This window comes from Dromiciops gliroides, chromosome 3 (assembly GCF_019393635.1).
Source record: "Dromiciops gliroides isolate mDroGli1 chromosome 3, mDroGli1.pri, whole genome shotgun sequence".
In the NCBI taxonomy this organism is placed as follows: Eukaryota; Metazoa; Chordata; class Mammalia; order Microbiotheria; family Microbiotheriidae; genus Dromiciops; species Dromiciops gliroides.
In genome coordinates, this window is record NC_057863.1 from 536,223,545 (window position 1) to 536,244,525 (window position 20,981).

The window sequence follows — 20,981 nt, forward strand, 5'->3', positions numbered from 1 at the left end:
TGAGGACATTGAACTACATAATCTTGAAGCGTTCTTCTACCTGTAACAACATTGAATTTTGTGATTCTATGTGGTAGAGAAGAATGAGCAATGGATTTGGAGTCAGAAGACCTGGGTTCAAATCCTGGCTCTGCTGCTTACCATCTATGTTGTGTCTTCTTGGATAAGTCACTTCACCTCTACAGGCTTCAGTCTCCTCATTTAAGTTGGACTGGAAGTACTCTGGGGTCCCTTACAACTGCAGGACATTTGATTCTGTGATTCTATGACCTCCCCTGACACCCTCTTTTCTTCCTCCTCCTAGCCCCCAGTGATTGATCATTTTGCCTTGCTCTAACCACAAACCTCCTATGAAACCAGGGGGCCCAAGGGAACTTCCTATAAGAAATACAGATATGAGAAACAGAGCCCCCCATAAATAAGGCCTTCTTTGCATCTGGTGGAAAAGAGGAAAAAAGAAACACAATACAATACATCCTATAACTAAAGCCCCTTCCCCATGTAAGACTTTTACTTGGACTGCACAGGTGAATTCAGGTCTCAGAAACCTCTAATTAGGAAATGATAGGATTTCCAAATGGTATCCCTCTCCTTCTCTCTCTCCATGTTGGCCTGGCTGCTTTGTGCTGCTCTGGGTGATTCTCCGGGTAGCTGTTCACAGCAGCTGATGAGCTAAGCCACCTCTGCCCAGCTCATTAGGGGCCAGGCCCAATTACTGTACCTCCAGGGGAAGCTGCAGCCAAACAACAACCTCCTGCTCCCAGGGCTGGGGCTGGCAGGGTGGGGAGGGGTGGGGGTGGGGAGTTCCTGCCAGGTATCAGGTAGCCAGCTCAGGGCAGCAGGGCTGGGTGAGATGCCATGAAATGCCTGTTTCCTACCCAGATCCAAAGCAGCTGGGAGCAGACTTGTCTAAGTGGGGATGAGGAGAGAAAGTCAATTTGTTTATTCTGTCTCTCCTTATCTTCCTCCCCTGCCTCCCAAGATGAGCAATTAGAGAAAACAACTGGTGGAAGCAATATCTCAGAAGGCTAAATAACTTTTAACGGGAGTTTCCCCCCACCCCCACAATTTATAGTGTGTATATATATATATATATATATACATATATATAGTATAATTTATAGTATGTGGGTGTACATGCAATAATTAATAAACATCATTGTTGCTAATATTTTGTGTGAATGTGGATACATCCTTTCATGTATATATGCACGCACACACACACACACACATATATATACATACAAATATATACACACACATACACATACCATGCATATTTATATATTTTAGATCTGGAAAGACCCTTAAATATTAACTAATACAACTTCTTTATTTTGTTGATGAGGAAACAAGAGACAAAGCGTTCTAGTAACTTGCCTACATCTGGTATATGAAAATGCATGTGTGGAGAGGACAATGCTGGCCCAGGTGACAGACAGTCGGATCACAAAAATAGTTGTCCTGTAAGGGGGAATTCCCTCCCAAAGAACTGCCCCAGCGCCACTGAGAGTTACATTTTTGGGAAAGGTGGGCCTGGGGAGAACACCACTGTGATAGGATACAGTGCTTAGGATCCGTGAAGGTTCAGCACCATGGACAAAGGAACAGTGATCCTAGCCCTGGTGGATTCTATGCTTCATCTTGGATGGATGTGAACTTGGATTCTTGAAGACTATACCAACCAAGAGCGAAAGCAGCGACCCAAAGAAGGACTGTATTTCCTGAGGCCTAGCCTAACTAAATGCATAGAAACTCATCAAGAGACATGAGTACCGTGTACATTTCATTTCATTTCATTTCATTTCATTTCATTTCATTTCATTTCATTTCATTTCATTTTTTGCCAAATTACCTCATAAAATTGTCTGCTGAGGTGGAAGAGCTGCAAAACTTGCACTGGTAGAGAGAAAGTACTCACATAGAGACACATTATTGGACTCTTGAAATATTCACGTGAGTGCTGGTGTGGCTGAGAAATATAGTGAATTTGCGAGGACATGGGTTTGAATCTTAACTCTCCTACTTACTAGTTGTGAGATCATGAGCAGATCACCTGATGCAATGTTATATGGTAGAAAAAGAATTGAATTTAAAGTCAGAAGTCCTAGGTTCAAATCCTGGGTCTATCATTTCCTGTGAGGCCTTGGCCAAATAACTTTTTTTTTTTAATATAAATCTTTTGGGTTTTTTTTTTTTGGCAGGGCAATGGGGGTTAAGTGACTTGTCCAGGGTCACACAGCTAGTAAGTGTCAAGTGTCTGATGCCAGATTTGAACTCAGGTACTCCTGAATCCAGGGCCAGTGCTTTATCCACTGTGCCACCTAGCCGCCCCCTTGGCCAAATAACTTAAACACTTCATGCCTCAGTTTCTTCTCCTGTAAAAGGAAGGAGTTGGATGACTAGATGACCTCTAAGGTCCTTCCAGCTCAAAATTAATGAGCTAATGAACCTCTTTGAGCCTCAGTTCTATCATCTATAAAATGGGTCAAAATTGTTTAAAAAACAACCAAGGGAGCTGGGACATAAAGTGGATAGCACACTGCCCTGGAGTTAGGAGGCTCTGAGTTCAAACCCAGCCTCAGACACTTAATAACTATGTGACCCTAGGCTAGTCACTTAACCTCAATTGCTTCCAAAAATTGTTACACAGCCAACCTCACAGGGTCATGGTCAGGAAAATACTTTGTAAACCTTAAAGCACTATATGGCATGGGTCAGAGGTGTCAAACACCTAGTCCACAACACTCCGGAATGCACCTGGAACCAGATAAAAATGTAAATGGTAAGTATTTAACAAAATACATTTTTAAAAACCCAACAAAACATAGATAATGTTAATATGTGTTTTTAAGTGGGCACAAGGAGATGGAAGGTCTGAAAGAGAATGACCATCTGAACCTATGAGCACTGGATCCAATGACTCCATAACCAAAGCAAACAGCCTAAATTAATCTCAGTTGTAGGGATTTCCAACTGCTGACTCGCCTTCCTTTTCTGTCTCTTAGCCCCTTCCTTAAACATATGTACTGGGGGGGGGGAGTTTACTATACAGATTAAGGACTCCCATTACTATTTGAGTTTGATAACACTAGCACAATGGATTGAATATAGGACCTTAAGTTAGGAGGCTTGAGTTAAAATCCTTCTGTTGGTATGTGACTAGGTTGAATGACCCTAGCTAAGTCAATCTCTCTCATCCTCAGTTTCCTCATATGAAAACAAGGATGATAACATTGCCTACCTCATAGGGTTGTGAAGATATGATGAGAAAACATGTCAAAGCCATTCCAGACTACTCCTTATTTCTCAAGGGGATGCAATTCCTTTAGTGGCTACTGGGTGGCACCGTATTGCACAGAGCATGGGGACAGGAGCATCCAACGCTTTGTGACCCTATTTGGAGTTTTGTTGACAAAGATACTGAAGTGGCTTGCCATTTCCTTTTCCAGCTCATTTTACAGCTGGGGAAACTGAGGTAAACAGGGTTAAGAGACTTGCCCAGGGACATATAGCTAGTAAATGTCTGAAGCCAGATTTGAACTCAGGAAAATGAGTCTTCCTGACTCCAGGCTCTGGTGCTCTATGCACTGTGCCACCTAGCTGCCTATTATTATATATGTACAGAAAGAAAGAGAGAAGATATATCTATTCAGGACTTCGAAGAGATCAGGGGTCAATTCTAAAAGAAATCACACAGCAGATTTAAAAGTTGTTTTTAGTCTTCTTGTTTATGTCCTTACCATTAGATCTTCATGGGTCTCTGAGGCCATGTCTATACAGCACCATCCATTCATCAGTAATGTGCCTGGGTTGTTTTCTGGATTGAAATAACCAGCTGGGGCAGCTAGGTGATACAGTGGATAAAGCACTGGTCTTGGATTCAGGGGGACATGAGTTCAAATCTGGCCTCAGACACTTGACACTTGCAAGCTGTGTGACCCTGGGCAAGTCACTTAACCCTCATTGCCCCGTTTTTTTTAAAAAAAGAAATAACCAGCCAACATTTGCTCATGGTTCTGTAAATGGCTAACCTGAGTAACCATGCCGATCTAACCTGGGCATATGAGCTGTTGGAACAAATGTGTGTGTGTGTGTGTGTGTGTGTGTGTGTGTGTGTGTGTGTGTGTGTATAGGTGCAATAGAACAAAACAGGGAACAGGGAGAAGACAAGGGTAAATGTATGCTTGCTGGACACTGCTCTGGGTCTATGAAACCTCATGGCTCTGGGGTGTCTGTGAGTTTCACTTAAGTAAATACATAAGGCTGCCAGCTGAGACTCTCACAGCTTCTCAGGCCTTTATTGAGTTTCAGCAGGTCCCTGAAGGCTAGAGCTCAGACCATCCCAGGAGAGCTCCCCTGCTCCTTTTCCAGACCCAAAAGCTGCCAGAGTTGATACTGAGTGTCTCCCCTCTGGAGGGCTGCCCAACACTGTTCCCCTATGTCCTGTGTGATCACCCTTTCCTATCTCTGATATGTCTCTGTGTTATTGCTAAGGATGTTTGCTTGGGCATGGGTCACCCATGATCTTGCCCCTTCCCTTCCCTTCTGGAGTCATGTTCCCCCTTCCTGCTTTATTCCTTTCCCCATGCCCAACATTCATGATGGAGCCATTGAGGGTAGAAATGCTCTGAGACTGAATGCTGCTCCACTACTTTTTTTGTGGGGCAATGGGGGATTAAGTGACCTGCCCAGGGTCACACAGCTAGTAAGTGTCAAGTGTCTGAGGCCATATTTGAATTCAGGTCCTCCTGAATCCAGGGTGGGTGCTCTATCCACTGTACCACCTAGCTGCCCCCAGCTCCGCTATTAAAGAGTGAGAAATGGGGCAAGCACAGAGCTCTAGAAATTCAGAGGATCTGAGCAGACCTTGGACTGATCTAAGAACTGAACCATTCTGGGTCATGAATATGAGCTTTCAATGTCTCTCTTGGTCAAAGTCCCCACTAATTCTCTTCCTCTCTCTTTCCTTCTCCTTTTTTCTCTCTCCTGCCCTTCTCTTTTCTACCCTTATCTCTTCCTTTTCCTCTCCCTCTCCTTCTCCCCTATTTCTCCTCTCCCTTTCTCTTTTTTCTCTCCCTTCCCTCCTGCCCCACCTCTTTCCTTCCTCCTCTCTCCCTTTTCCCCATCCCCTCTCAGTAGGGAATGCATTTCCTTAGCCTTGTCTCTGAGGGCCCATGTAGACAAGGATGCTACCAGGGGACCCTGGGAAAATCCTATCATGTGACTTAGCCTTTGTTCAGCAGTTCAGCCCTATTGAAAAAAGTGCCTCACTATTGTAACAGTCAGTCAATAAAGAGAGAGCAAGATAATCTGCACATTATTTTTCCTATGTCATTTATTTTAAATTTAAAATCTCTGATATTTTCCCAACACCTCGTATTCCTTTCTTAATGTATTCCCTTATCACCCCGAGCTCCAGCTCTATTTGGCTGAACTGGTTCAGCTAGCCAAGCAAATCTGGTTGGGTTCACCTCAGTCCCCAGGCTTTCAGTAATACATTGCTTCTGAGTACTGCAGAGAAGGAATAGCCCCTACCAGTCTTTCCTCTGTGGCTTCATGGTCAGGCTATTTGCATTAGAGAGCCTGGAGACTTCGTGAGGAAGGAGAAGAGTCATGAGCCATTAAGTAGAACCATGAAATGTGATTTCAGAGGAGAGTGGTCACTACTATTCTTGTGACCAGAGTCCAAGTACAGAGTATAGAGTCAGCAGAAGAGGGGGAAGTGGGCACAAGGAGACAGGGGCCTGGAAGAGAATGACTGGCCTGAGCTCTAAGAGAACTAGATCCATATTCCCACAGCCCAAGCAAATAGCCTAAATTAGCCTTAGATGTTAGAAGGTCTAGCTAACAAGTCTCCTTCCCTTTTCTGTTACTTCTCCCTTCCTCCTATACACATATGCGCAATAGCTATGTATGTTTTTTGGCAAAGATTAGGCTCCCCTGTAGTTAGGTAGACCATGCCCTTGTCCGTTGCCTTCATAGGACCTAAGTCTGTAGGTACCTGGGCTCCCTGCTGACCTCCCCTCTAACTGCTTCTCTTGCATTTTAGGGAACCAGCTAACCTAAAAGATGGGCTTCCTTCTTTTTGCATTTTTTTGCCTCATTCATTCATTCATTCATTCATTCATTCATTCATTCATTCAACAAATATTTATTAAGCACTTAATCTATGGAAAGCCCTATTCTAGGAACTAGTGGAAATACAAAGGAAAATATCTTCTGCCCTCATGATATTTACAGTCTAGTGAGTAGACATCGACACAGATAGCTATAATACATAAAATTGCATCATAAACACATTAGCAAGTTGACTCATGAAGAGTAAAGCAAGGTTTTATGGAGGGGATGGCATTTGAGTGGGGTGTAGGGAGGATGGGTAGGAATTCAGCAAATAGGTAGAGGGAAGGCATTCCAGGCATAGGGCACAGTATGATCAAAAGCATGGATACTGGGGAGTTCAAGGTGGGTTTGAGAGGGCAGGGAATTGTCCACTTTGACTAAAGCATAGAGGGAATGAAGGGGAGTAATGAGACAAAGCTGGAAAGGTAGGCTGGCACCAATCCCATTAACTGCCAAACAACCAGGCTTGTGATTTCTTTCATATCCAAAAGTTATAGTTGCACTAATTGTTTTTTCTCCCTTGTCCTTATTTTCCTTCTCATTTGGGAGATTAAGCATCAATTAAATAAACAGGGCAGCTGTTCTAAGAACAGGTGATCAGGAGGGAAATGTTGCTACTCTGAAGGAGGGGTAGAAATAGCTATTGTGTCTCAAGCTGGGCAGTTTTCCAGTCCTCATTGACTGTCCTACAATCAATTCTGCAGTCTGTGGGCCAACCCCACTTACTCTCTCCCATGTCTCTCCTCCTATTTTCTTCTTCTTTCATTGTCCCCAGATAACTAGATTTAGAGAACATATGCCTCTCCCTCAATGTACCTGTTCTGAGTTCTCCCCAGTTGAAGAAGCCTTTGTAAGCCAAACAAGAAGGAATCTGAAAGGACAGGTAATGACAAACCAACAGCTTTTATCTGTTGCTTGATTTCATTGTGGGGGATGGTGGTGGAGGGGAAAAGAACAAGTATTTATTACGTGTTTACTATGTGCCATGCACTGTGATGGAATGTTACAATTATTATCTCATTTTATCAAACCCAGTGGCATTCCAACCTAGGAGCAAACCTCATCCTCCCCTAACCATAGTGGCCACTTTCTCTTATTCCTTCCTCCCTTCCCTGCTCTTGAACTCACTATATTATCAGCTACCTACATGATTTTGTATTCTCCTGCAATGCCTGGCAAATGTTCAGGATGAAAGGGGAAGGAAGGAAGGAAGGAAGGAAGGAAGGAAGGAAGGAAGGAAGGAAGGAAGGAAGGAAGGAAGGAAGGAAGTTATATGGATACAAATCTTGACTCATGAATAATATATACTTCTTAACAATTATGGCTGTCTAAACATTACATAGCTTAACTCAGGGAAAAGTGAGTTTGCTGTCATTGGGGACCTTGATAACCATTTGTCAGGGATGTTGCAAAGGGTTAGTTACTAAAATATTAATAGTTAAAATGTTAAATCACAGCTATCAAAGGTAGAGGTGGGACTGGATTCGACAAATATTTAACTCAATTCAACAAACATTTATTAAGCATCTATTCAAATGTTTGTTGAAACTAGTCCCATCTCTACCCTTTAAAAGATGACATTTAAAATCTTAGCTAGGTTCTGGGATTATAAAGATGAAAATAAGACCTGACTGTGTGATGCTTAGAGTCTAGGAGGGAGAATGGGGCATGCATAAATTAGAATATTATTAAGTGCACAGGAGAAGCCAGACTTGGCATGGAATTCAATTCAGCTCAATAATTATATCATAAGCACATGTGATGCTCAAGGCACTGTATTAGGCAATGGTGACAACTCGATAGATTTCACATTGGTTCTGCTTTCAAGGAGTTTATACTCTAATAAAGGCATGCAAACAAATAACTATGATACCTACTGGAGTGGTGAGTGCTGAGGAAAAGGCCAGGTAACCCTTTCCCCAAAACTGTTACTATCTTTTTTAATACTTAGAATCACATTTTGTTTTTCTATTGCATAAAATAGTTGAAATATTGAAATCTTAAGATTTTTCTGATGGAGACTGATTAATCTCTAATGAAACTATGACTATCTTTTTAAGAAAGAGGGAAATGAAGGGAGTCACAGTTGGAATTGTCATTCTATGAAATATTTCTCACTATGTAATAAGGGAGAGAATATATGAATTTAACTCTGATCAATGATGTTCAATGAAATTAAAATATGAAGAAGACAGAAAGAAAATTAAGATATCTTCTATCTTTATGAACCATTATGTTTCAAGAAGGATGAAGAGGGTTCTTGCAAAGAGATTTTGTTCTGCCAAGTAGATTAAATAGTGTAGAACTGTGTTTTCAGAAGTGGAGTCATCTGCTCTCACAATGAGAATCCAAGGTAATTAGGGCTATGATCATTCTAACAGCTTTTTGTTGTTCAGTCACGTCTAACTCTCATGACCCCATGGACCATCACATGCTAGGCCCTTCTGTCCTCCACAATCTCCCAATGTTCATTCAAGTTTGTATGTTGCTTCCATGATAATTCTCACTGACAAAATATTGTAAATTAATATGTATGTCTTTGTTATTGATTTTAATGTTAACAAATTGCATGTTTATTAACTTTAATAGTTATTTAATTTTAGAAGATTCATGGATTTAATAGCTTTGAGTAACTACTATTGGGAAAAGAGGTTTCTCCAGTATATTAAACAAATAATATTTCATTAACTGTGGAATTGTAGCTCGGAGCATAGTTAATTGTTAGTTACATTGAATTTGTATTAATGAGAAAATGTACAAACATATCCCTAGATTTTCCTAGAGCTCAAAATGATAAGTTTAAAAATGGGAATGAGTCATGTATCAGGGTGAGGGTTGACCTATAATAGGGGTGAGGTTGGAAGATTCCATAAAGAAGGGAGAACTTCCATCTTAGAAGGGAAAGGTGAGAGACCACAGATTCATGTAACCTCAGAGTGGGAAAAGGCCTCAGAGATTATTAGTACAACTTACATATGAACAGGAATTTCATACCTGGCAAGTTGTCATCCCACCTTTGCTTAAAGATCATCCATGATGGGAAATTCAGTACCTGCTGAAGTATCCCAGTTCACTTTTGCATAGCTCTTATTGTTTGGAATTTTTGTTGTTACTTTTTCTTGAAAAAATATAATGGAATAAGTGACATCTGAATAAAGCCTTGAAGAAAAGGATAATAGAATCATAGATTTTGAGGCTGAAAGAGCCTTAGAAGTCATCTAGTCTACTGTCACTTCATTATACAAATGAAAAAAAAAATTGTTACTCAGGGAAATTGACTAACCCAGTCACTCAGATAGTGACATGGCTGGAATTTGAACCCAGGTCTACTGACTTCATATATAGCACTCTTTCTATCCCAGTAGGGAGAGTTTTGGTATGAATCCATTCCAGGTCTGGAGGATATTGTGCACAAATGTAAAAAAGGCAAAGACTGAATCACGATGATGATGGATGGTGATGATAGCAAACCTTTATGTAGTACTCAAGTTTTCAATGCGCTTTCCTTTTGTTACTTCATTTAGTCATCATGATAACACATGGAGGGAGGTGCTATTACCATCCCCATTTTACCAAGGAAGAAACTGAGACTGAAGAGGTTAAGTGGATTGCCCCTAGTCACACTGGGAGAAAATGTCTGAAAAAGGATTTGAACTCAGTTCTTCTTGACTCCAAGGCTGTATCCCCCATGGTACCTAGCTGCCTCCTAACAAGATCAGGGAAGAGAAAATAGTCTCATATTGCTGGGATGTAGCAAACATGCCCTCCAAGATACCTTCCTAATGAGAAAATTCTGGCACTTGGAAAGGAAAAAAACACTATTTAGTCAGCAACTTTAATGAATGATTCCACAGCCTGTTTTTATGTAAGAAATAGGGAATATGGGCAGCATCCCTGACTGACCAGTCATTAAAAATAACCTAGTGTTCTTTTTATATAGATTTTTACATTTGATTGACATGTGATCCTCAGGCTGGAAAGGGGGTGAGAATGAATCTTAGCACAAAAGATGGGTTACCTTTCTTCTGGCTCCAGAGACAGCAGTACCAGGACACGAAAGAGCTGGGGAGGAAGGGCCAGAGGAAAATGCTGGTATTGAAAAGATGAACCTTTTCTGCACTGGCAGCTTGAGATCATTGAAAATGCTGCATAATTTCCTCAATATGACCCACCTGAACTCAGTCTATTACACTTTGGTGCCAGGCTCGTCATCCTGATGGTATGTAAACACCCTGAGGGCAGGGATTATTTCTTTTTCTTTTCTTGCCATTGTATTTCTATCCCTTAGTATAGTGTCTAACACATAGTAGGTGTTTAGTAAATTCTTGTTGATTTATTGATTGGTCATTCTACTGCAGTCCTTGTCCAAGTTTACTGATGGGCTAACTCAATTATCTTTCAACTGAATTTCAATAATCTATATAATATAAAACATATATCAAGAAGCAGTTAGGTGGCACAGTGGAAAGAGTGTTGGATTTGGAGTCAAGAAGACCTGTGTTTAAATCTTGCTTCAGACACTTGCTTGTATAACCTTGGACAAATCACTTAAACTTTCATAAGCCTCAGTTGTAAATCTGTAAATGGGGAAGAGAACAAGTATTTATTATGTGCCAGATACTGTGCTAAGCACTTTATGAATATGATCTGATTTGTTAATATTTAACTTTTTTTTTTAATTTTTAGTGAGGCAATGGGGGTTAAGTGACTTGCCCAAGGTCACACAGCTAGTAAGTGTCAAGTGTCTGAGGCCGGATTTGAACTCAGGAACTCCTGAATCCAGGGCCGGTGCTTTATCCACTGCGCCACCTAGCCTCCCCAATATTTAACTTTTTAAAAAATAGCACTGCCACATAGCATTGTTGTGAGGATCAAATGAGTTAATATATGTAAAATCCTTTGCAAACCTCATAGTGTTATATAGAAATGCTAGTTATTATTTAGACACATTCTTCATCTGTTGTTTTTCCTCTATAAGTGGCTAAGCATATCTTTTGAGAGGTTTGGGGGGTCTCATTAAAAAAGACCCTATAGTGCTTCAGGTATCATTGCAATTATCTCCAGATGAGAACATCCAGATAACTTCCTCATCAATAAGCAACCCACTTCTCCATTTGGACTTTGTGCATTTCATCTTGCTTTTTTTTGTTTCTGGTTTTGGTTTTTGGGGGGCAATGAGGATTAAGTGACTTGCCCAGGGTCACACAGCTAGTAAGTGTCAAGTGTCTGAGGCCATATTTGAACTCAGGTCCTCCTGAATCCAGGGCCAGTGCTTTATCCACCTAGCTGCCCCCCTGTGCATTTCATCTTTCATGACAATGGCAGAGCACGTGAGGAGCACTCTTTGCTTTCTGCCTCACTTGAAATGGAGATGCAGCAGATTACTGAGTCAAGTGATTTCTGTGGTTGCATCTGCTATGGAATCTCTTATGACCTCAACATATGCATGAGAGTTGCCTAGCCTGAGAAGAGTCTTTAGGGCTGCGTTTTGCTCTACTGAGGAAAATACTTTTGGGGAGGGAGGGGTAATCAGCAAACAATAAACACAGCAGGACCTTGTATTACTTTCAGTCAACTGTGTAACTCTGAAGATGCTGTAGAAAATTGGCTCTTAAAGCCTGCCTGTTCCTCTTATCAAGGATATTCTCTTAAAAAAATAAAAATATTTTATTGATGTCTTTTGTATTTACATCACAGTCATTTCAATACCTCCCCCTGTCCAGATTGAACCCTTCTTTGTGACAAAGAAACCAATGAAGCAAAAAATCTGATATGGTGACTGCCTCTGACAGTATATCTGATAGTCTGTCCTCGTCCTCATACTGCAGTCATCAAGGACGCTTTTGATGCCCACACAGGCCATTCTCCTAATAATGTCAGAGAGATGTGAGAGGAGGCATATAGGGTAGTAATTGCTGGTTTCTTCTCAGTCACCTTTTTTGGGAGGCAGTAATGTCTGTTATCTTTTCCATTCTTTTGGAAGCTTCCTGCCCTTCAATAGAGCCTGAGCATTCACCGACTCCCTTAGAATTTATCTCCAGGGGGCAGGTAGGTGGCACAGTGGATAAAGCACTGGCCCTGGTTTCAGGAGGACCTGAGTTCAAATTTGAGCTGACACTTGACACTAGCTGTGTCACTTAACCCTCATTGCCCCGCAAAAAAAAAAGAATTTACCTCCAGCAAAAATTTCTTCTGCATCTGGCTGCATAGTTAATCTGTTAAATAGTTAAATTTGGACTCTATCTCTAGAGTCCAAATGCCAGGGTTGTAATCTCACCTCTGAAAAATACTGCTCATGTGACACTGTGCAAATCATTTAAGCTCCTTGGGCCTCAGTTCCCTTACCTGCAAAGTTGGAATAGATGACCTCTGAGGTCTCTCCAGCTCTTGACCAATGACCCTGTAGTCCAATTTGGCCAGGGCCAGTCACTCTTCCTGACGCCTTTCCTTAAATGTCATTGCTATTTCCTCACATCAGATACTCATGGTGGAGCATAAATGAGGTAGCTTCATGATTATTGCTGATGAAAATAAAGCACTAGAGAAATGTGAAAGCAAGCATGGACTGGTGAAAAGAGCCCCGGGACTGGGACTTGAGCCTTAGTTTTGTTGCTTACTATTAATATAATACCAGACAAGTCACTTAAAAGCTTTCTGGGAATTGGATAAGGGGACACCTAAGATTGGTTCTAGCTATATGCTCATCACAGAGTTAGAAATGGTCATCTAATCTATTTCCCTAAAGGTAAGTTAGTGACTTACTGGGCCCCAAAACAGGAAAACCTAGTTTTCAAATCTGGTCTCACATATTTACTAGCTGTGTGACCCTGAGCAAATCACTTAACCTCTGTTTGCCTCAGTTTCCTCACCTGTAAAATAGGGATAATAATAGCACTTAACTATCAGGGTTATTGTGAGAATCAAACGAGAGAATATTTGGGGGAAGGGTAAAGAAAGCACTTAGAAAAAGAAAAAAAAGAAGAAATTTTTAAAAATTAAAAAGAAAAGAAAGCACTTAGCACAATGCACATAGTAAGTAGATTCTCTATAAATTCTTATTCCCTTCCTCCTTCATTTTACAGATGAGGAAACTAAGGCCCAGAGAGTCTAGTGAATTGCCCGAAATCATCATAGGCACTAGGTAGTAGAGCTAGAATTCAAATCCAGCTTCTCTGATTACAAATCTAGCACACATTCCATTGCATCACATACACACACACCCCTATACACGTATGCATACATGCACACATACCAACTCAAAATCCTAGGATCCTATAAAGACCAGCAGATCTATCCCATTTCATATCTCTTTGTTGCTTTACTTCTAATTTCAAATTCTCTTATGGTGTGCTGGCAAAGCTGGATCTCATGCCAAGCTCTCTTCAGAATCTTTTTCACCTCAATTGCTTTTCACTGGCTTGTTAGGCATACTGGTTATAATTTTCTGTCATCCTCCTCTGTAATTTTTACAAATGAGCTTTTGCTCTAAATTCATGTTGCCTTTGGCTGTCATGTTTCTCAATTTGTGAAGGAGAAAGGAAGGAAGGGAGGAAGGAGGGAAGGAAGGAAAGAAAAAAGGGAGGGAGGGAAGAAAGGAAAGAGGGAAGGAAGGAAATAAGGAAGGAGGGAAGGAAGGATAGGATAGAATAGAAAGGAAGGGAGAGAGGGAGAGAGAGAAGGAATGAGGGGAGAGGGGAAGGAGGGAGGGAGAAAAGGAAGGAAGGAAAAAACAAGGAAGGAGGGAAGGAAAGAAGGAAAAATTTAAGTGTGTTAAGTACTTTAAAAATATTATCTCGGGGCAGCTAGATGGTACAGTGGATAGAGCACCAGCCCTGGAGTCAGGAGTACCTGAGTTCAAATTCGACCTCAGACACTTAACACTTACTAGCTGTGTGACCCTGGGCAAGTCACTTAACCCCAATTGCCTCACTAAAAAAAAAAAAAGAAATGGTGATACAAATGTCTTTACTATTTACTATTTTTCAGAGTCAAGAAGTTGTTTTAAACAGATATGGGGTAGAGCTGCTGTAATCACATATAGTGTCTTCATTTTCATTTTTTCCCCACTGCCATGTTGATTTTGACTTCTGATCTAACCAGTTGATGAACTAAAAACACACAGATAGCTGATCTTGAATGACTTAAAAAGAAAGTATTCATGAACTCTAGGTGTGGAGACTCTGAATAGTCTTCAGCCCTTTGGCTGCTTTCACTTTTTGATCCTGAACATTTTCCCCTGTTTTCACCTTTGCACCAAAGAAACTGATGAGTCTTGAGATATGCTTGACTTAGTTTGGAGGATCTTGCAAAGTTCTTCCTAGAATTTCTCTCCATCTTTATACCCAGTATCAATTGTTGTTTAACAAACTGCAGTTATCTTCGTGGTCACCTGGCTCCTCGCAATTCTCATGAGCACTTCAAGGCAAGATGACCATGAAATGGTCCATGAAATGCTATTTCTTGTAGACTATGGGCACATGATAAAAACCAATCTGCTAACCCTTTTATTTGCCTCTTTGAAGGGAAGCTGTGAACCATCCTCCCATTTAAATAAAAGTTTTCTTTTAATGTCTTCAGCTTTCGTTTCTAGAACTAATGTCCTATGGGTAGTTTATTTCCTCCAATAATGTATCAACTCATTGGTCATTGGACAAAAGTAGGACATTAATAATACCTACAGTTAAAATTTGCAGACTTTACATCCCAGGTACTTAAACAAATGTCAGCCTAATTGAATTGAAAGTGCTTTATGAATATTAGCTATTATCATCTCTCCTTTTTTCCCTGTTGTCTTTTGCTCCTTTCTGTCTCTCCTTCAGCTCTCTCTTTTTCTTCCCCCTTTTCCCATTCTCTCTTTATCTGTGCCTTAGTTTCACTAAGGGAGTGGGACAAAGCAATTGTTTCCCACTCCTGTTTAAAAAAAATAAACATCTCTTCCTGGTGAAGAAAGAGAAGCATGTCCATAGATACAGCATTGGCCTTGGTGGTAGCAGTAACCCTCCTCTGGGTTTACAAATATTTGGTTCAGGCTCCTCTCCCTCCCCCATATACTCACTGTCTTCAAGTACTATTGTTTTCCAAGTGATAGACCCTCCCTAACCATCACCACTCCTCCTACTGTACTCCAACACTAGGAAATCTACTTCAGTTCTCCTCAGGTAAAACTCTGTCTTAAAGCAAGAAATAGAAGAGATTTATTGCTTAAATCAAGCAAGCCAAGGCAACTGAAGATATTGTTCTTGGCTCCTGGGAAAGTTGTGGTTTTATCTCCTTGGTTCTCCCAAGAGGCACCCATGAAGAAATGTGTCTTTCCTTACTTCTAGTGGAAAGCACATGTGTTTGAGTGTGTATGTATCCTTACCTAGTGAGATGTGTGGTCCCCTGAATCATAGCCCTGTAACACTTGTGTATTTGCAAGAAATGGGACACATGATTCTTTTTTTTTTTTGGCAGGGCAATGAGGGTTAAGTGACTTGCCCAAAGTCACACAGCTAGGAAGTGTCAAGTGTCTGAGGTCAGATTTGAACTCAGGTCCTCCTGAATCCAAGGTCAATGCTTTATTAACTGCACCACCTAGCTGCCCCAGGACATATGATTCTCAGGAGATTTCTGGGAGAGAGAAGGAGGTGAGGGGCTGGGAGAGCACAAAAAGAGAGGCAGAAAGTATGGGAGATGAATGGGAGACCTGTTAGAGCCATAGGCAAGTAGGGAAAAGCTGGGACCCCAAAATGCCTTTTGATTCCCCATGCCAGTATCCCCAGAGACTGTTAAGGATGGACTCATTTGGATGAGATCATTCTCTTCTCAGCTAAGCTAAGATTTCATTTTACTCCACTGTCACAGAGCCCTCCTAAGTCTTATGTATTCTATTGCCTAAGTTAATCTGTGTGGCTTCACCAATTACCATATTACTTTCTTGTTTTTGATAAAAATGTTTAGTCACTATTTGGGATTGTCTTTTGTGTAATATGCATCTGATGGGAAGGAATAACTAAGTCACTTTGCCCAACTATGGGGCAGAACCACATCCCTCTGGAGTGATCAAAGAAAGTGACTTTTATCCTGAACCACCCCACCCCGCAACCCCCTCCCTGCCAACTCATACCCCTAGATTTAAAATATCTGATGTGTAAATAGATAGACAATTCTAGCATTTGTGGATGATAGAGTGAGACTTGAAAAGGCCCAGTTACTAGGTGGATGGGAGTAGGGCTAGCCACTGGCCCAATGACTTAAATGCAGACCATTTTAGGATAGAAATACCAGCTCCCCCTCACCCAGATTCCTTCAATCATCAGCTCAAGTGACATTTTCTTCAACAGGCTTTTCCTGATTCCCTTAATTATTAGTGACTCCCACCAATCATTTCATATTTATCATGTATATATCCTGTGACTAACCTCTGAACATGTTGAATGTAGGCTTCTTGAGGGTAAGGGTAATTTTATTTTTGAATATGTAACCCCAGCACTTAGCACAGTGCCTAACACATAATAGGCACTTAATGAATGTTCAGCTGACTGATTGATGCTCTGTTCTTTGACAATTATGTACTATGCACATTTGCACCACCTGTTTTCCTCCAGAGATGGTAGATTCTCCCTCACAGGAGATCTTCAAAGAGAGACTGGATAACAGCTTATCAGATATGTTCTAGTGGGGATTCTTTTTCACTTATGGATTAGACTAGGTTCAACTCCTGTTGTGTACCACAGAGGTCCTTACTACTTGAGTTTGTCCCCCTATCCAGTCAGCAGGGAATAACTGTTGATGTTCCCTTGCCATCTCCCTCCTCTATCCACTTCTCTACATTCACTCAATCTCTTAGTTTAGAGGTTCATCACTTCTCACCTGGACTTGTGCAATAGCCTCTTGAATGATTATCCCTGCTTCCAGTCTCTTCCCTTTCCAACCCCTTCTCCCAATAGCTGCAAATTAATATTCCTAAAGCACAGATCTGTCCATGTCATTGCCCTACTCAAAAATCTTCAATACTTCTTCCTTGCCTCTAGGAAAAATACAAAATCCTCAGTCTGGTATTAAAACTCTTCACAGTCTGGCTCCCACCTATCTTTCCAGTCTTACTTCATATTTCTTACCTTCATGCACTCTCTGTTCCAGTCAAAGTGCCCTGATAACTATTCCCCATATATAACATCACATATTTCATCTTCAGTTCTTCAATAGAGTGGTCCCCCATGGCTAGAAAGCAATCTCTCCTCACATCCACCTTGTAGGAGCCTTAGCTACTACCTTCAAAGCACAGCTTAGAGGCTACTTCTTATACAAAGCACAGCTTAGAGGCTGCCTCTTAGGTGAGGCCTTTCCTAATAGCCCCAGCACTCTCTCTTGCTTGAAATTACTTTCTATTTCCTTGCTTTTGTATACGCTGTATCTCCCTCTTCCCAAAAGACTCTAAGCTTATCCTTATTTTACAACTGAGTAAACTGAGGCAGATTTAAGTTAAGTGACTTGCTGAGGGTCATACAACTAATAAATGTCTGAGGCAGGATTTGAACTCAAATCTTCCTGACTCCAGGCCCAGGGGTCTATTCACTTCTGCCTTTGTATGTGCATCCCCAGACAAATGACTTCCATGGAGGGAATGCTTTAAAAAAGGTTTCTTAAATTGAGTTTAATTCTGTAGTTTTCTTGACTTGAATTTTCTTAAATTGAGTTTAATTCTGTAGGTTTTTTTGACTTGAATTTTCTTAAATAAGGTTTAATTCTGAAGTTTTCTTTTACCTTAACAATTATTAAAGCCCTGGGGGCAGCTAGGTGGTACAGTGGATAAAGCACTGGCCTTGGATTCAGGAGGACCTGAGTTCAAATCCGGCCTCAAACACTTGACACTTACTAGCTGTGTGACCCTGGGCAAGTCACTTAACCCTCATTGCCCCACAAAACCAAAACCAAAACCAATTATTAAAGCCCTTTAGACAAATTCATCCTCTGTTGAAAATAATTAAAGGGAAAGAAAGGCAGGTGGAGTAGGGGGAGTCTTTCTTCCTAGTAAGGTCGGGAGAGCCTGAGGAAACCGTAGTACACCAGAGACATCAGAATGGACTGGTATTGAAATAGATGCAAAATGGATCATAACCCAAGAATTGGGTTGCTGGTCAATAAATAATCATTGTACTTAAACTGAATTATCTCATTCGAATATCCCATTAGCCCTAGAGAATAGTTCCTATTATTACATGCATTTCACAGACAAGGAAATCAAAGCTGAGAGGTATTAAATGACTTGGCTTAGGTTATATAAGCCAAGGATGTGTCTGAGGCAGGATTTGAACGCAAGTCTTCTTGCCTCCCATTCTAGAACTCTAGTCACCGGTACTTACCTACCTGATAGAATTAATGAAAGAGAGGAAGGATAACTCTATTAAGATTGAATCCAGCCCATTTCCTTCTTTGGTTTTCTATGTTTACTGACTTCTTCTTCTTCTTCTTCTTCTTCTTCTTCTTCTTCTTCTTCTTCTTTGGGGCAATTGGGGTTAAGTCACTTGCCCAGGGTCACACAGCTAGTGTCAAGTGTCTGAGGCTGGATTTGAACTCAGGTCCTTCTGACTCCAGGGCTGGTGTTCTATTTACTGTGTCACCTAGCAGCCCCTGCTTACTGACTTCTACTCAGCAGTTACTTTTTAAACAAAAGAGCATTCACAACTCATCTTTTTTCCCCTTTGCTGTCCACTGTTATAAAAATCCACATCTCAAAATTCTATTTTCTTAGCTCCTCTTCTGGATATCATGTTGAAACGTTTATTGTTTAAAGAGTATAAAAGAGGCATTATTATAATCTAAATACCCATAGATCTGATTCTACCAATAAGAAAAGCAATCCATCTAATTATCCTACTTGTAAGGCTGGATGAAAACTGTTCCTCATCACAAAAAAGGTCCCCTCCCCTATAGTGAACAAATACATTAGTCATGTGGATACACATTTTAAAATGACTTGGTTCAGGTCATATAATATAATAGATACCTATGTAAAATTTTCTGTTCTCTCACTAACATCCACCCCTAGAAAAAAGGAATAAAGCAAAGTGCTTTTCTTTGGGAGTGGGGGTGGGAATAAGTTCTTCTCTCTTATCACAGCCAAGTCTACTCATTACAACTTGGGTTTCCCATAAACTCTTTATACCTTTTGAAAATCCAGAGAAACAGCATATCACAGTGGCTAAAGCATTGAACCAAAAATACATTGTAGGTTCAAATTCCACCCTAGGCGCTCATCAGTTGTGTGCCCCGAGACAAGTTACCTAAACTTTCTCAATCTCAGTTTTAATATCTTGTTTGTTCATATACAAGGAATTCCAAAAGTCCTAGTGCAGTTTTAAGCTTGAATAACTTAATAGCTGGGGGCAGCTAGGTGGATAAAGCACTAACCCTGGATTCAGGGGGACCTGAGTTCAAATCCAGCCTCAGACACTTGACACTTACTATATGTAAGTTTTTTGCCCCGCAAAAAATTAAAATTCAAAAAATAAAACTTAACAGCTTAAAAATGCATTAAGATTTTGGGGACAATCTTCAGTATGTATATGTTAAAATCCTAATTCATACACTGACTGTCTGTGGGATCCCAAGCAAGTCACTGAACTTCCCTCACTTTCAATTTCCTCATCTATTAAATAGGGAGAATAATAGTACTTTGTGTATTCTTAGGAAGCCAGACCATGCCTTGTTTTTCTTCATGTGAAATCATTTCTATTTCCTTCAAGCCAAAAAAAAAGAGGAATAAAGTTACTGGAAAAGATCATCCCATCCCTTCCCTCAGCTCCTGGCAAGACTGGACCTTATGCAACTCGTAGATAGTTTCTCCTTGATTTTAAGTGTTTCTCTATTTGTAGTGCTGAGTCCTTAGGGAAACAGAAAGTGTTAAGGTTGTTAACTCTCATTTCTCAAGGCAGCCAAGGGTGGAATCCCTCTTAGCCATGCACTTTAAGTCAAGGTCTAATCCAGATTTCTGATCTCCAGGCTTTAGCTCCAAATAACTTGAACCATGTGACTCTTCAAAGCCTATCCACTCAAATCTTGCTCTTAGCTCCATTGGTCTGGGGTCCAATTAATACGAACACATATTTATGTGATTTCTTTTCTGTCTTTCCCTAAATCCATTTTCCCATATGTATGCATGCCTAAATCTGGGTCCACCTAAGATCATTATGTTTGTTGTAATGAAACTTGAACAAACCCATGTAGTAATAATATAATAATGTAGCCATTCCTGTTTGAGGTTGGCCAATTCCAACAGCCAATTCAGGAGCCATTTAGAATCTAGCTGACCCCATCTGACCATCAGGAGGACCAGTGAACTGCCATCTATGTACCTCTATGTCTTCCACTATGATTTTAAATTAAGCATTAAGAAATGAAAGTGGGGGCAGCTAGGTGGCTCAGTGGATAATGCACCAGCCCTAGATTCTGGCCTCAGACACTTGATACTTACTAGCTATGTGACCCTGGGCAAGTCACTTAACCCCCATTGCCCTGCAAAAGAAAAGAAATGAAAGTGATTTTCTACTGTACACAGAGCTCTCAAAAGGACTTAGTCATAGGTCACGGGTCCATAGGACAATGACAGTACTGGCTACCCTGTTTTGCCCAGTGCTGGGAAAGGAAAGAGGAAATGTTGATACTATGAGGCAAGTCACCACTCATTTATTCCTTCATTTATTCAACAAGTTGAATACCTTCTGTTATAAAATAGTTACAATAGCAGGGAAGAGGGGAAAGGGATAATGTCAAGTTGTGGCTTCTGTGTAGCCCTGAAGTGAAGAGGTCTCTTCAGCCTGGAGTGGTGACAATTGAGACAGACCAGGACTGAAAGTCATAAAATCATGAGCTACAAA

At 40.8% G+C, this 20,981-nt stretch overlaps 1 protein-coding gene across 1 annotated transcript in view; it reads right to left on the minus strand.

The window, feature by feature from the left end:
* DRD2 (dopamine receptor D2) overlaps positions 1-20,981 on the minus strand; it is a 100,150-nt gene that overhangs the window by 70,499 nt on the left and 8,670 nt on the right.